Source organism: Seriola aureovittata, chromosome 19, assembly GCF_021018895.1.
Source record: "Seriola aureovittata isolate HTS-2021-v1 ecotype China chromosome 19, ASM2101889v1, whole genome shotgun sequence".
Classification (NCBI taxonomy): domain Eukaryota; kingdom Metazoa; phylum Chordata; class Actinopteri; order Carangiformes; family Carangidae; genus Seriola; species Seriola aureovittata.
The window spans coordinates 12,177,133-12,194,532 of record NC_079382.1 but is presented as its reverse complement, the minus strand read 5'-3'; the positions used below and the strand labels follow the sequence as shown (position 1 = coordinate 12,194,532).

The following is a 17,400-nucleotide window of genomic DNA, read 5'->3' as shown; positions in this document are numbered from 1 at the left end:
CTCGTTGTAAAAGAGAAAGAAAGAACACACACACATATACACACACACACACACACGTTTCCCCAAAAACTTACTTCACAAAGTTGCAAATCAACTTGATCTCCGCTTTGATGAGGAAGGCTGGGCTACAACCGTCCGCAAATCATCCTCGCCAAAACACACGGGCTACTGCTCACGCAACTCTCAGCACAGACCAAGACGAAGAGGACGAAACTGATCAAATAATGTCGCATAGATACGATTAGCTGTTGATCACCAGAGTGATTCTCCCCGTTAATGATGTTTGATTTGTTTGTTGTTGTTTATTCTTCTTTCTTTTTTCTTTTTTTTTTGTCCGCCCACCGTGAGCAGGCGAGGCAGAACAAGAACAAGAGAGGGAGGTATCCGAGGACAAGGTTACTTACCCTTTAGATGAAGAGGGGGACAACCTGAACTCCTACGGCATAAAAAAAAAAAAAAAATAGAGAATATACGCAGAGCTCGGCGGGTCGCTGGATGCTGGGATATAACAGTTTCTCAGAGAAGGGAGAGCTGGAGTAAAGTCAGCGACGCGAGCGAAAGGAACAAAACGGGAAAAATATAGAAGATGAAAAGAGCTCTTGCGCGTCGGTCTCTCCCTCTATCCTCTGCTGTGACTGAGAGAGCGAGAGACATAGAGAGAGTGCGAGACACAGAGAGAGAGAGAGATAGAGAGAGAGAGAGTGTGTGTGTGTGTGCGTCTCCGAGGCGCACTGGATGCAGAGCACTGGATGCTGGAGCGCTCCTCCGCCACTAAGATTCACTTTAAGACGCGGCTGAAGGAAACAGGAAGACGTACGCGTCATGAGCGGCGTGATGTAACTGTCGCAACCTACCAATAAGAGGCGTCCGTCCGGTCCGGAGAACAACGCACTGAACTTGACCAGAGAATGGGGACTTGAGCATTGCAACTAAAGAGAGAGAGAGAGAGAGAGAGAGAGAGATAGAGAGAAAAAAAAGGAAATACCACTCTTACTAATCTCTTTCTTCTCAAATCACCGACTGCGCGAGTAAGAATCGATACGCACTTTGACATTACACCATCACAATCAGCAATAAAACACATAGACTGCATATTATTACTTTACTTATTCTTACATTCAAGTCTTAAATTGTAAAGTTTCTATAATAAATGTTAAAGTGTCACACACCTTTGAAAAGAAGTCAGAATAAGAATAATCACGGTGATGACTGCTAAGAAAATTCAAGAAACAAGTGGATTTGTAGATGTTTGGTCACCTGTGACATTATATCCCTGTTGTGGATTTATTCGTTATATTAAAGGGGGGAAAAAAAGAAACGTGCTTTTTAAGTTGAATGAAACATGAAATGATTTGTTAAGACAGGCAGTTTAGCGCCGCTTTAATGCAAATGTTTCCAGACATCTTCCAGTCTTTCCTTGTGGCAGTGAAATTACAAATTAACAGTCTATTTTACAACTCAAGCTGCTTCTCGACGCTTGTGTTAATGCATGTTTCGATTATGTTTTATGGGAGTCCATTAAAATGTATGAACATTCATTCAAGCCCAGTCATTTTTAATGATTACCAACTTTGTAATTTGATCCTTTTATATCTAAATTTTACTAACTCAGAGCGCACTTGTTTTTTCAAACATCAGTAGCAATTATTTTTTCTGTGCAAAGATAACTGGTACACATTTAGACTTTTCTCAAGGGGCCTAACAGTGGTGGGTCACTTGGGTATTGGAGGTTGAATTGTGGTATGTAGGGATATTTTCCGTGCAGTTTTCTCATTGGTTGCAGCAAAGTCTGATTTATGAACAAGTTAAGCAGCACAGAGGCTCTCAGCTTTGCTTTGGAGTTCAGATTATCCAGAGAGCTAAACGTCTCTTTGTGAAATGCTCAGTTAAGAGCCCAATATCATCATGAAACGTCTGTCACTGGGATCTGCAACCTGCTGCCACTAACATATCCCCGTGCGTAAAGACTGCACTGTCATCAGAGATGATGGAAGTGAAAACTGATAGTAAATGAACACACACACAAATAAAATTTAAAAAAATCCACGTTTATCTTTAAAAATCCAAAGATTTTTGTGGAATTATTAGATTTTCCTGCCTTTGGAAACTTCTCCACCTGTGACGCTGAAACCCTGCCGGACACTGACATCTGATCCTTTCCACATATAAACCTGTTCGACGCTTCTGATTTATGAAATGATGACGGCTGCTCGCCCTCATCCCTCCTGCGTCTGGACAAATTAGACACTTGTAATTACACTGCAGTTTTTACGCTCTGCAAACATTTCAGCCTTCCACCTTTACAACAGGTGTATAGACAATTTGTTTAGTAATATTGTAAGGAAATAATTGAATTTTTTTCGTGCCACTGAAATTAATCTTTGCGCTGGAGAATTATTTTTCCATCGGGTGTAACCATATTTTTGGATAATCGAGGTCACGTTCATCTATATTTCCACTCAGCCTGCGTTCAATAGAAAAGGTTCAACTGGGATTAAGCGCATGCAAAACATTACTTATAAATATGCTTCATAAAAACATTTATTATTATTACTATTATTATTGTTGTTATCGGTGAATGGAGTTTCGTTTATTCGTGTGGATCAGTTTAGTGAATCCAGTTGAGAAAAAGTTTTTCATGCTGTGGAAATCAGATGGGTGTGTTTTTGCGTTTTTTTCCCCCCTCCAGCTATTCACTTTGGATTCATCTGTTACTCACAGAATCTTCTTTTTTTATGCTCTACGCAAACAGGATCCTAAAGCACTTAGCGAGAAATCTTATTTTCCATATGCCCCTCTGTCAGGTGCCAAAAAGGAAAAGGCGAGTCTCTTTTCCATGTCGCAAGCAAGTGTTTTTTAGGACGAACGAATTGCAACGAAGTCAGCAAAGTTTAGTGTCTAGAGTGTCTTTTCCAAAGCAGGTGTCCCGGCCCCTTGCTCCCCCTCGCTGGCCTGTGGCTGATTTGGCCTCGGCTCCCCAGGGTGCCGTCGGTGCGCACACAGGCTGGAAAAACAGGCCGGGACATTAAAGAAACGCGTGTTTGGAAAAGGAAGACTCGGGTGAGGTGTAAAGGAAACGTGCTGGTTAACACTGGCTGCTCTTATCGCGGCCCATTCCAGGTGGATCAACGCATGTATTTATTTCAACCCCCCCCCCCCGTCTCTCTTTTGGGTCGAGTGCGACACACCTCGATGCCCAAGACTGATAACGCGCGCTGGCACTGCGCGCCGATGGCTGAATTTATTGACATATTTATTAGAGTTGGGCCCAAATGCAAAAGGAGGGAGGCAGTGAAAACAATATTTCTCCCAGAAGTGTTATAAAGGTACGTTTTTAATCACATTCTGACCACAAGTAAGCACGCACTGATGATGGCATGTGGAGTGGAGAAGGGCCGGTGCTTGGCCTATTTTTCCTCAGAATTAATTTGGATCAGGGGCGGTTCATCTGTGTTTCTATTATTATTATTATTATTATTATTATTATTATTAATAATAATAATAATAATAATATTAATATTATTATTATTACAGCATTAGAAGGTTGTTGTCTACGTCTCGTTTTAGGTGCAAAGTGAAAGCAGAAATCAACAAACAGAATCCGAGCTGAGTTTTCCTGAATTTAAGTTGCTTGAATTATTATTGAAAGAATGACTATTACCTCTTGAGCAGCAGCGGTTATAAAAATGGCCTTAATCAGATAATGACTTGATGAGCTCCTACAACAGCTCCATTTCTTTTCACAGACAGTTTTTAAGAGAATTGAGAGAGAGAGAGACAGAGAGAGACACACACAGAGAGAGAGAGAGACAGAGAGAGAGAGAGAGAGCTATTTGCGAAAACACAAGCAGAGAGAGATGGTAGCGCTAAAAGCTGTTTTGTTCCGGAGAGGTCTCCGGGTCCCTGAATAAAAAGGTTTAGGAGACAGGACGGAGGAGAGGAGAGGAGAGGGGAGGAGAGGAGGATGCAGGATTTGCCCGAGTGTAATAAGTGAGTAGGCGTCTGACTCTCATATCCTCTAAGTCCTTGTTGGGCCCTGTGTGCAGGACTTGATGTATTCAGCTTTCAACCGTGACAAAGATGAGGATGCTGCAGAAAAATATGCACTTGTTTCTGTTGTCAAGGCAAAACCCATTTCAGAAAAGGAGCCTGTGTGTGTCTGTGACCTGAACATGAAATAAGACGTACTGGAGTAAAATAACAGCAATTTGCATGGATGTGATTATTAGTGATATTATACTTCTTGGTTGCCAGGGCTGTGATAGCTGGCACAGCGATGCCCCCGATGACCCACATCCCTCTTTCTAGGCTACAAGTAGTGGTGATTATGGAGGGGATCGTGTGTGTCCGTGTGTGTGTGTGTGTGTGTGTTTGTGTGAGTGTGAGACAGAGAGAGAGAGAAGTTGGTTATCCTCTGTGGCCTGCGAGCCATTCAATGAGACAACAACGTACTATACAAACACACACTCGCACTCAAATTAAAATATGCTGCATTTGCATGGATGGGTATTGGTCATTGTTGCAGAAGCAAATGTATGACGCAATATAGAGACAAGGTAACAGTGAAACATGAACCAAGCACCGAGTAACCTAATGATGAAAAATACATAATAAAAACACGTGAAATGGAAAACAACTGTGCCTGTATACACGGACGCTATAGCCTATTTCTATACTCTCATATATAAGAATTTACATTTATAAACAGTGTCTCTAGACCATGTTTACTTTTCCTCACACACACACACGCACACACACGCGCGCGCACACACACACACACAGTCCTCACACATATCCGAGTGATAAAAGGCAGTGTTGCAATATCCTTCTAGAAATTAACAGACCCTGTTTTCAGCATTTGGATATAAAACAGTTTGGTCGAACATTATAACCCCCCACCCCTCATGTTCGACCTATGCAGAGGTAATAGGCAATTAAAAGAATGCTGCTCAGTGATGCTGATGGGAATATGGCTGCAGTCAAACTCATTAAAACCACATATTCTAAACGTCTGAATTAGTCTCAGCCGTGTGTAAAATCCTCGAAATTGTGTATGTATTTGATATTTCTTTGGCAGAAAATAACGCAGTAACTTCCGCTAAGTCTGAGTTAATTCGATATGTCTTACGAACAACCTTGAAAGTCTACAAATGTTTAAAAATCACTGTCTTTGACAGGAGTTAGGCTAAAGTCAACTGGAATGAAGGGCGCGCGCACACACGGGAACGCGCACGGGCAGTCTCCCTCGCGCGCTCGCACGCACACACACACACACACACACACACACACACACACACACACACACACACACCGCCTTGGAGGTGCTTGGGCGGACGGACATGCTGGGAAATCGCCTGGAACTGTATTAAGCCTGACGTCCTTAAAACAAACAATGGCACCATGAAATAAGGGCTTATGTGCTCAAAGTCAAAGAGCCCCCTCAGCAACTCTCCCTGTTTATCTCTCCCTCTGTCTGACACACACACACACACACACCACACACACACACACACACACACACACACACACACACATCCAAACACACACTCACCATTTCTTGGGGGTTACACACTCAGGCTCGCAGCTCCATTGGTAGGGGACCAACTTTGCTCCTATGAACTCTCACCTGTCAACATGGAGCAGAGGACTTTACTTGGTAAACACGAAAGGACTTTAGCTGTTTACTTCTGGCGGTGACTTAGCCTGTTTTATTCTCTGCAAGCTGCAAGGCCGCAGACACAGCTGGTTCTCCGGGTACTTTATTTGCGTTTCAAGGCGAGGTGAAATCCACGCCAAACTACGTTCAGTGATATGACTATTTTAACGCGGCCGCTCTTAGACTGCATATTTTCCAGAACATGACTTGGGTTATTTTCAAGGAGTGTGTGCCCAACTGATAGGCTGCATCCGGTTCATCTAGCATGGCTTGATTTCATTTTTTTTTTTTTTTTTTTTTTTTTTGGTCCACGCTGCTCTCTACCGCCCCACGGTGAGGGGTATTTTGATGTGCGCTTGAGGGAATGAGGGGTTAATAGTTACAAAAAGTTGTCATTTATTTAAAAGGCGGGTTAATTCGTACATTGAATGAGTGCCGAATCAAAAAAGTTGCTTTCGATGATTCATGTAACATCTTACTTTTTTTCTCTGATACATGTATTTCGTGTTAATAAACAAGACCTAATGAATTTGCACACTTTTCAATGAAGTATCGCACATGATATCATAATATGCGCTTTTCTTTTTTAGATTTCCACAGCCATTATCCTCCACTGCAGCTGCTTCAAAAAAAAAAAAAAAAAAAACACGGGCCGTGGCAGATAAGCAGCGGTCTGTTTTCGCTCCTCTGATCAGTGGTAATTATATTTGTTGGCGTGGAGGTAAGTGGTCCTCCCCGGGGGGCGTATTGTACTCGACTCTCTCCATGTCATAAAATAAAATTACAAGGAAAGGAGAAGATATCCTACAATAACAGAGGCGAGTCGTAAAATCAAAGAGTAGCTAAATTAAATCTGAAGGAAAAAAAAACCCTCACGGAAAATACATTAGGGCTATGATGGACGGGGGGCAGGGGGCTTCAAATAAAACGCAGGTTAATGACTTTTTAATAGCTTCTACGACTGTACGGTTGGTTAACAGGCACACACTCACACACACACACACACACACACATACATACACACACTCTCTCATAGACTACACAAAGCTTTTCTCTATCTGACTGAGGCAATTAAGAGTAGGCTAATTAGTGATCAGTTACCTGTGCTTCAGCCTTTCTGCGCTTCCCCAAATACCATAAAGAGAGGCGTCTATAGGGTATGAAGTGACATGTACAAGGCTTAAGTAGCTTTAAAGTGCCTCTCTCACCACACACATTAGTCTCCGGTTATAAGTTTAGCTCTCTGCAACAGTCTGCTCTCCTGTTACAGCAGTGGACATTCACACGTCTTGTACCTGTTGGCACCCTCTTGTCAGGTTTATGTATCTGTGTAACCTTTGACCCCGAGTGTGGAAGTTTGGCCTGGCACACAGCAGGCAGTCCTCAGCACAGTGGCCTTTCGCTGGCGACCTCTCTTGACCTCTCACTGACCTTTCACAGCTGCCTTAGGGGGAGGTCAGGGGGAGGGTGATGCTGTTATAATCGGCCTGTAAACACAAACACACACACACACACACACACAGAGAGAGAGAGACAGACACACACACACAGACAAACACACACACAGATTGAGGAGAGTGATGTTTTCTGGCTTACTTGTTGATTGAAAATTGAATCTCCAGCTCAATCAAACTCAAGAAGAGTCAACATATTTCCCGCCTTGTACATTTACTCACACTGCACATGTACTTTACTTGAGAATTCAGATTTTATACTACTTTATACTTATAGCACCATACAACTTTCGGAGGGAAAGTTTGTACTTGTTACTCCACTACATCTATCAGACAGTAGTTACTTCACAGATGAAGATTTCACTTAAAAACCAGATGAATTGTTTATAAATTATGATGCCTTGCTACAGATGAAACTAATCAACAGTATAAAACGTCGACCAGCTGCAACATTAAAATTATGCTTGTACATTAATTCATGAGTAATAATAATATAACCCTGATAGGGGCCATTCTGCATAATACTTGGCTTTCTGTACTTGAATTTTAAATGCAGGAGTTTTATTATTTATTTCACAATGCGATTTTGCATCTGGATACTTCGTCCATCAGAGTATAATTCATTTTGAAATTAATGCCACTCCGCATTCTATTTTCATTACCATATCAATTATATTGCTGTGCTTTGCCTATAAGGTCCAGCCATTTTTATTTAGCGTAACGTATGTGTGCAGCTTGTAATTAACGAGTAGCCTGACCATCTATCCTCTGCTGGGCCATGCATGGACATCCTCCAACCACAGGTTAAAAACCAGCAGCCAATGACGTGCTGAAGGAACACATAGAAATACTACACACAGTTGAGAGTATAGACCCTCAAGTACGTACTATGCATATGCACATGCCTACATTTATGCAAAAGCACACACACACTCACACACACTCCCCACATTTTCAAAGACTTCCCCGTGGACAGAGGTGTCTGCCAGCGCTGCTATAAATCACGCTGCGACTGGTGCTGAGGGCAAGGCACACCTTGTTCACGTCGCCCCCACTCCTGGGCTGAATAAACCATAACATCCTGCCTCTCGTGCTGCCCGACGCCCTCCGAGCACGACCCTAGAGAAGACCCCCCCACCACCACCACCATGCCCCATTCCCCCTCGTCCACCCTCCACCTCCTCCTCCCTTCCTCCAGCTCATCTCTCACTCCATCCCTGCCATTGTTCCTCCTCCTCTTCTGTCCAACTTATCTATCTTTGGAATTTTTCGGCTGCTGCAGTGAACAGGTTGGGCAGGGCTCTGCTTGTTTGGAACAACACACAACCCCCCCCCCCCCCCTTTAACACCTTTTTCCCATTCCAATGACTTCCTGTTTGGAGAGTGGAATGAGAGACAGAGAGAGAGAGAGAGAGAGAGAGAAAAGGGGAGAAAGAGAAAGAGGGAACAGCAAAACAGCAGGAAGCAAACGTTTAACAGGAGGATGCCGACACCCTCATCCTGTCGTGTGCCAGCTTGGTTCAGGTGCTTGGGGCCAATCAGCTCCCTCCGCTCCATTTACCTCAGGGTGTGCCGTATTTGGCTGAGAAGGTGCACCTTTCCTTCATGACCCCCTCTGGAGGAAGTATAATGTTTCTGGAAAGAAAAGGAGATGATTTTACTTCCTGACCATGAGGAGCCAAGTGCACAGGCTCATAATAGACCACTAAACCCTTCACCGCCCAACAGAGACATAAAAGTGAACAAAGAATAAAGAATGCGTGAAGCGTTGGGTTATCTGCTGATTATTTCCCTTGATTTTTTACTGCTGCAGAGGGAGAAGCTAAGCAAACAGTCCACACAGCGGTTGGTTCTTGGCATTCCACTTGAGGGTCTTATTATAGACAACACCAGACAAAACCCACATTGGAAAATAAAAACTGTGTTGTATGTTGTTTGGCATGCAGCCTCACAAATGATTACTTCCCCTAAAATTTAATTTCTAAGTAAAAGGCTCAGAATTGCCAATAAATTCACTGGTATGCAACAGTGTGTTTTAATTTGAAAAGACATTCTGTGAGAGAGAGGAGACGCATGTTTTAGATGTTGGAAATATGATTTTGGAACAAGACTGCTCCTTTAGTCACCTAAAAAACACATGTACACACATGCATGAGCACACACACACACAGGTTTTGCATGTGGGTGTGCACAAGTATACACACACACATACACACACACACACAGTCCAAATCTCTCCCTAACCCCTTGTATGTGTGGGTATATCCACCAGAACACCAGAGGAGCCTTGAGAGGACAAGAATAGCGAGGCATGTGTCTATTTGTGGCATCATTGTCATCGAGATAAAAGATCTCACTGTTACGCTCATTCACACACACACACACACACACACACACACACACAAACACGCACACACAAACACACTTACACAGACATACACAAGCATGAGCAATCATGCACTTCATTCATTACCATAACATACAGTCAAAGGGAAATATTTACTGATCCACACTGATCAGGACCATGAGGTACAACCACTAAAAACTCAAATATCCACCCATGCATGCACAAATACACACACAGACACACACACACACGCACACACATTGTGCAGGCATTAGACTTACAGACGCACTGGGCAGTTCCTAGAAGAGACAGTAATCTCCTCTTTATACACACATAAGCAGCTTCTTTCACTCAGCTGCATGCAGTGCGTGAACAGTATGAGTGTGTGTGTGTGCGTGTGTGTGTGTGAATGTCACACCACAGCTCCATGCCTTAACCATGGGCTAACCTGACTATAAATGAGCAGCAGTGGCACCTGTGACGGTACAGATCCAGCGTTAGGACAGAGGAGAGTCCCATAATAGGACGCTGTCTCTTTTGTTCTGATGGTATGAATAGCGGCTCTAAGAATAATGTCCCCTCCTCCATCCTGTAAAGGTTCTGAGATGGACTGTTTATGTCTCCAGGTGCAGCTTGTGTTTTACACAGCAGGGAAAGTACCTGTGGGACTGGTGTGATGAAGGAAAAATGTGGTAAAAATGCAGCAGAGTTCTGTCCTATCTTGCAAAATAAGAAGTTCATTATCTTGAAAATATACTGTGGAGGTTTAAGTATGTTATTTGGTTTTGGTTTGGTTATCTGTACCTTCTTAAAAAGTGCTATAACACATATCATGACAGAATCTATTCAATTCTCACGCAAATTGTTAAATAATACATAGTTTCAAAGCATGAGGCCTCACCTCTGTGTAAACCATTTTTCTTTTTAGTCAACCGTTTTGGTCCAGAATGAAACACCTCAAACCCAATGGATTGTCATGGATTGCACCATCATCAGGTCAAAATGTCACTTTGTTCAATCCTTTGAATTATGACTCAATACTTGCCAAACTAGTAACATTCCTGTTTAAGCTAATTACCAAATCTTAGCACGCTCGTCAAACTAAGGTAACGAAAGCAATAAACATCAGACCTGCTAACCATCAGCATGTTAACATTGTCACTGTTAGCATGCTGATGTTAGCGTTTAGCTCAAAGCCTAAACACAATCTCAAAGAGCTCTCTTATTACAATGTTTGTGCCTCTGTAAATTTGGTGCAGTATCACTCAGACTAATTATCTAGATGTTAACTCAAATGTTGCAGAGAAGATCGAGACCATGGATGTAATGAAGAAGGTTAAAGAACAGTAACCATTTTATTTTGAGGCTTGTGTGCAAAAATGTTATTAAACCAAGGTACATAACTTTCTTCTTCTTTACCACTTTATATTTCAGTTATCCTGTTTATTTGGCTTAATGACAGTTGATGGTTTACCAACCCCCGACCCCAGCTTCTCTCTCTCACACACACACACACACACACACACACACACACACACACACACACACACACACACACACACACACACACATTAGTACACACACTCTGCTGTTTTGAGTGTCTTTAGTTAAGCCAGAGGACAAGTGATGCCTGGGGCCGTTCCTGATCCTCCTGGCCTTTTCCTTGCAGGAATCTCCTCTTCCTGTACGGAAGTTTATCGTGGTCAGCCTGCCTGTCAGTGACGCCTCCCAGAGGAAAGTGACAGCGGCTTTATTCACCCGCTGACCCGTAAAGAGGACAGAGGAAGAAAAAAAAAGAAAAAAACAGACAAGTGTGTGTGTGCGTGTGTAAACTGACTAAGGGTTTCTTTTCTCTCCAGAAAAGGAGCCACGGTGAATCTTGTGCATTCAGCACAACCTCTGAATATGTGTATGTGTGTGTGTGTGTGTGTGTGTGTGTGTGTGTGTGTCTCATGTGTGTTTGCATCTAGTGTAATGTCCTTTAACCGACCCACGCCAACATAAGTGCATCTTCCTTTTCTTCTTTTCGGCCTCTGTTGTGTGTCCAGATAAAAAAAAAAAACACCACAAATCCCCATATCAGCCAAGTGATGAGCTTTTGTCTGAGCTAAATCTAAATTCTTTGTTTTTATTCTGTTGTCTTTTCATCTCAAAGTCGAGACCGTGCAGCCTTGGAGAGATAGAGAGAGCAAGAAAGATAGAAGGATAGAGAGATGATGTCCATCTGTTCTGATGATCTCTCTCCAACTTTGTCTGGCATCAGCCTTTTCTCCATCCCACTCTGATCCAATCCGACCCAGAGGACCCAGGCACTGGCCTTGTCTTGACCCAGTTTAGGGCTTCCATTCTAGGCTTCCTGATCTGTCCACTCTCCCCCTCTGTGCGGGGGTTCAACCGAGAGTCCTGAGATTATCGTATGGTCACTTAAGAGGGAACGAGAGAGAGCGAAGTGCTGTCCACTTAGCTGAAGATTATCCTTTAAAAGGAAGGGATGGCGGTGGAGATGGAGGAGAGAAGGAGAAAAAAAGATGTGCTTAAGAGATGAATAGAGGGGGTGGATGGAGGGAGAGATTGCGAGGACAGTCAGGGAGATGGAGAGAGGGCAAATGAATCATATGGAGATAAAGTGTGTGTGGGAGAGGGTTAACAAAAAAGCGAGGAGAGAAATACGGCATCAAGGGAAACATCTAAATGAAAAGCTGAGATGGAGGTGAGGTGACAGAGCGAGAGAGAGAGAGAGAGAGAGCGAGAGAGAGAGCGGAGGAAGGTCGGCAGAGATAGAGAGATAAAGAGAGGAGGAAGCAGGAAGGATGAGGACAAGAGCTGGATTAAGCCGTAAAAACAGTGATTATGAAGTGTTCACTACCCAAACTGAGGACCTTTTCCAGTGCTTTTTTGGGATAATGGGGTGTATATACTAACTCGTATTTATCAAACATTAACAGCCTGTGGAACCTGGAGCCTTAGGAGAATATTTATTCTTCTTTTTAATTTCATGATGTGCAGAGTTTGTGGTGGATGATATGTACTTTAGAGCTTTTAAGGTTTGTCCTGTCCAGTATAATAACGGTTAATTGTAACTTGGGTCTTGTTTTCACAGTTTTGGCAGTAATTTCTATCAGTTTCGGTAACATTTAACATGTTTAGCCAATTCTTCTAAACCACTGTATGACAACAACAAATGGTTGGTCAAAGATGAACCTGGAAGTCAGTCTGGTAACTGATATGGATTTACAACAGACACTGTGGATAAGGAGTTTACTAATCATCTTCATTTGTGCCGAATAAGCTCGACTAACCTGGTGGCTGTGATAGGATCCTCCATGAACGCACTATTTTCTGAAATTTGAAACAATTTCAGTTCATTCATGTGAGACATTTTGACAAGTCGAACTAGGCAACACTGATTGTTGCCTGTTTTGTCAATTTGTCGGAGTGTGTCCTGCCCCCTTGACTTGCCCTCAGTTATTTTGCCATGTTGTTAACAAGGGGAGCACAATGATATTAGTTTCAATAGGAACGATGACACCACCTACCAAAATAAGATCCGTGTCGTATGTTGCGGATTCTTTCAGATAGATATTATATAGACTATATTTCAGTCCGTGCAACAGTGATTTTGTTTTTTTCCGGTGGTGGTTGGAAGTTGGTCGCTTATTTCATCAGGTGTTACTAAGAGCGTTAACAATGTCTCTGTTCTGTTCTATTTACGTGTCCCAGTATGACAGTGTGACAGTGAGCCAGCATTAAATACCAGGGTCCTGAAACTGAAGCAGCTAAATTGAATTCAGCCATCACTCATTTTATTATTGACACCTGTGCTTTTCCTACTGTGACTTGCCAAAATGTCTTCCATGAAGAAGGTGTCTGTAGAGGTTAAAATGCATCTCCAGCTCTCATCTTTACAGTCCTCACTGTCCACGTTTCTCTGTCTATCATTTGATCTTATTTGGGCCGTTTGCCTCGGTTTCTTTCTTTCCACTAAATTGATGTCCATCTCTGTTGTGTCATGTAAGAATTCATGATCTGGCAGGATTACTCTTCAACACAACTCTAATCACAGTGTACCAGTGTGTTGTCCGCTCTACATAGAAATTACTATGAAAAAATAAATAAATAAATAAAATGGTGTAGCTTAGCGGAAATAATTGTTTGTGCTATATTGTTTGTTGTGATGGGGTAGAAAAGCATGGGTTTCAGTATGAATGCAAAATGCTTTTAGACCCGGACACATTCAGACTCCACCCATTCATGAATTCATGTGTGTGAATGAACTGGGAGAGAGTGAGAGTATTTGAGTTTTTATTAGGAGGGATGACTGGGCGATAGAGAGAAAGAGAGAGATCATTCCCCATCATTTGATTGGATCAGTGGTCCTGCCAGTGTCCAATTTTTGTATTCCCCTGGTAGACAGAAGTGTGTGCAAGTGAACAAAACTACACACACATATTCCAGCAGACACTTTCTAAAATACCCCCCCCCCCCAAAAAAAAAAAACTGGAGCCCAAAAGATCGTCAGTCTTCTACACCTGCCATAAACTCTATATCGCTCTCTCTCTCTCTCTCTCACCCCGAGCAGAGGACAATCTCAGTGGAGGAAGTAATAGGGGTGCAAGGATGGGAGAGAGAGACAGAGAGGGGGGGGTGCCCCCCCCCTCTCCCCATGTTAATCTCCTCATTTTCATTTCTCTTACCATGTGGGATTAGAATGATTTTATTTAAAGTGTCAGCTTGAGCTACCGGATTGAGAAATCTGGATTTCATAGGGATTATTATTACAGAAAAAATGCACACACACACACACACACGTTTTGGTCCTCCTATCGTTGTGAAGACATAATGCATTCCCTGGCCCCCTACCCGAACCTTCACCATCACAAATAAATGCCTTACCCCTAACACCAACCTAATTCTAACCTGCACCTGAAAACCAAATCTCAACTCACTAACAGCCCTTTGAATAGTCCTCGCAGAGATGGTTTAAAACTAAAATACACAAACACACACACATACACACACGCACGCACGCACACAGATTTTTCTCACTAATGACCTGCTTGACCAACAAATGGCATTTATCCTCAAATTCAGTGCAGGGGAGATGAACAGACATTGTGATACAGTGAAGAGTTCGTCTGTGTACGTCACATGCGCACTATGTCTTTTACATCCAGGTTTTTCTTTTGAACCGGTCTCAGGAAATGACACAAAGGCACACTTTTTGGAAGCCATACAGAAATAAGAAGAATATAGGTTTAGAGTCACATTGCGAACGCATGATTCTTTCTTTCTGTCTTTTTCTTTTTATGTTTATCAGAACAATCTCATACAATCTCCCGTCACCCTTGGCCAGGCCAAGTAAAATGAGGTGAACAGACTCTAACTAAAGCTTCAACCTTCTGTGTGTCAGATTTAACATCTAATCTACATTAGGATAAGGCTTTCACCGCTCAGGGAAAAAAAGAAGAATAAAAAATGCCATCACCTTTTCATCCTAGGGCCAAGCCTTTTATTCCTCCTCTTCTCATTACATTAAAGGATGAGGGAGGCCGTACAGTGGGGCTGAGCGGTATTTAAAGACACCATCCCCTTCATCTGTTTAATTTCTCTTTATTTAAGAGACTCCCTCCTCCCGTCGCCGCTCCCTCCCTCCGTTTAATTTCTCTTTATCTAAAGACTCCCTCCCTTCATCTGACTGATTGATCCTTGTCTCACTGCAAATGACATGGAAGAGTTAGTTACTGCAAGGTCCCTAATCCAACCTTTGTGGCGGGGACGCTGTGTCTGAGCAGAGACGGGGCAACTTCGGCTTTACAGACCTAAGCTCTGAACAAAAAAATGGTTTCACATGGCGTGATCTGATCTACTGCTGTCAAGACTTTACATTAATTATTCTTCAATGATCCTTAATGGATTTTTTTTCTTAGTTTTGTATTCTATATATAGCAGAGCGCAGGAGGGTTTATCCACACATCTAAACTGAATGTCCCACTGTCCACTCCTCAGTGTCAGTATATGACAGTATCTGTCTTAGTAAATACTCCACTGATATAAATCATATAAAGAATCTTAAGGAAAATAACATTTTGCATGTATCAAATCGGTATAATTGATATTTATTCATCTGGAAGAAGTTATGACTTTTAAAACATTTGTTCTGCTTGTTTGAACTATTGAAATAATTCTAACATCTAACTTCAAATACTCCTCAGATAGCACTGATCATCTCCCTTTTTTTTTTTATCTCAGCTACAGACACAGTAAGAGAATAAACTTCTCTTTTTCCAGTTTGTTTAATGACACTTAAAAACAATTCAGTATCTCACTAGAAAAAGAAAGAATTGGAGAAAGAAAATGTAAGAAAATACAGGTGATGGTCATGAGATTTCATGGTAGTAAGGAATCATGAAAATGTCATTAAGGCTGCATCTACTGTAACTATTATTTTCATTCCCAGTCATTCTGGTTATTTTACTCGTTTAATCGTTTAATCGATTAATTGTTCGGTCTATAAAATACCAGAAAATAGTCCAATAGGACCATCAAACTTTCCTGACCCCCGATGTGACCTCTTAAAAATGCTTGTTTGGTCTAACCAACACAGTCCAAAACACAGACACATTGCATTTATTGTCACACAAGACAAGGAAAAGCATCAAATCCTCACAATTAAGGACCTGGAAACTTTTAGTGATTATTCAGTCATCAAAGATGTTCATTTTCTGTCAGTTGAATCAAATAATTGGCTAATTGTTTCAGCTCTAAACGTGATCCTCATCTGATAATTCCACCAGTAAATAAACTCGTGATGCACTGTGAATCCTCAGGGTGACAAACCCAGATGTAAGGCACCATGTAGCCAATAGCAAACCTGTTTCTTTTACTTTGTTTACTCACACAATAAAGACTGACGTGCAGGAGAAGGATTTGCAGGCACAGATACAGGCCTCCAGACAAGTACTGAGAGTTTATCCTAATGAATAAACTCACATATATGTGCACACACATCTATACACACACACACACACACACACACACGGACACGGACACACACACACATTTTAAGAGCAAGGTCTTGGGAAGTAGGTTAAGCAGGCCGGGATCACCTCTTGCTGCTCTCTCCCAGCTTATAGAAGCACAGAGAGAGTTGGGAGGGTGGGCTGGGTGACGGAGGTGGAGAGGGAGGATAGGGTGGGGTGGGGGGTGTAATGGGGGGGTGGGGGATAGTGGGAGAGGGGTGATGGAGAAATCTTCCAGAGGACATCTGTCACAGTGAGCAACTTGTGAGCTGCTTTTTTCCAGCCCGCACTGTGACCCATGGATTCTCTTGCATGACTGACCAAGAACTATGACAGTTTTAGAGGGGGACTTAGCCCCTGCTGATGGCGTGGGAGACCCCAAAGGGACACGGTTAAGTAAAATCTCTATCATATGGAGCGGACATGGAGGATAATACTGAATAATACTGAGTCTGCTCAGTGTTTGGACATTTATCAGTATATTTCTAGGATGCACCAGTAGGAATATTCAAGTCATGAGACAAATACACACTGACAGGAAACTGTAACAACTTTCAGCTCTTTCCTGTCACAAATCATTGAACTAAAATGCCATATGACACTTGTGTTGCTGTTTTGTGACCATGTGTCCGTATCTGAGGATGCCGTTGGTGCTGAATAGAGAGCTGCACATTGCGAAAGTGCGTGCATGAGACATTTCTCCCCGTCGCAGGTGTTTAAGCTGTACAGTAAACAATAACGCTTTACACACATAAATACACACACACACGCAAACACAAAAGGCTCATTGTGTGTTGCTGTGTGTCCGCTAACCCATCCTTTTTAATCTGGGATTATGGTATTCCCATCGTGATGGCAAGAGAGGAAACAATGCTTTATTTCATGGGAGGAAATGTGCAATAATGATGTTAACACCTCAATCTG

At 42.4% G+C, this 17,400-nt stretch overlaps 1 protein-coding gene across 3 annotated transcripts in view; it reads right to left on the bottom strand.

Annotated features, from left to right (window-relative positions):
* prox1a (prospero homeobox 1a) overlaps positions 1-6,750 on the bottom strand; it is a 40,326-nt gene extending 33,576 nt beyond the window's left edge. For 2 of the 3 annotated variants that reach the window (XM_056363230.1, XM_056363227.1), the window contains exon 1: positions 405-1,532. The gene's annotated coding sequence lies outside the window, so the exon portion shown is untranslated. Of the gene's footprint in view, positions 1-404; positions 1,533-5,551 lie in introns of those variants that run through there. The other variant, XM_056363229.1, reaches the window with a different exon arrangement.
* Between the last annotated feature and the right edge of the window lie 10,650 nt (positions 6,751-17,400).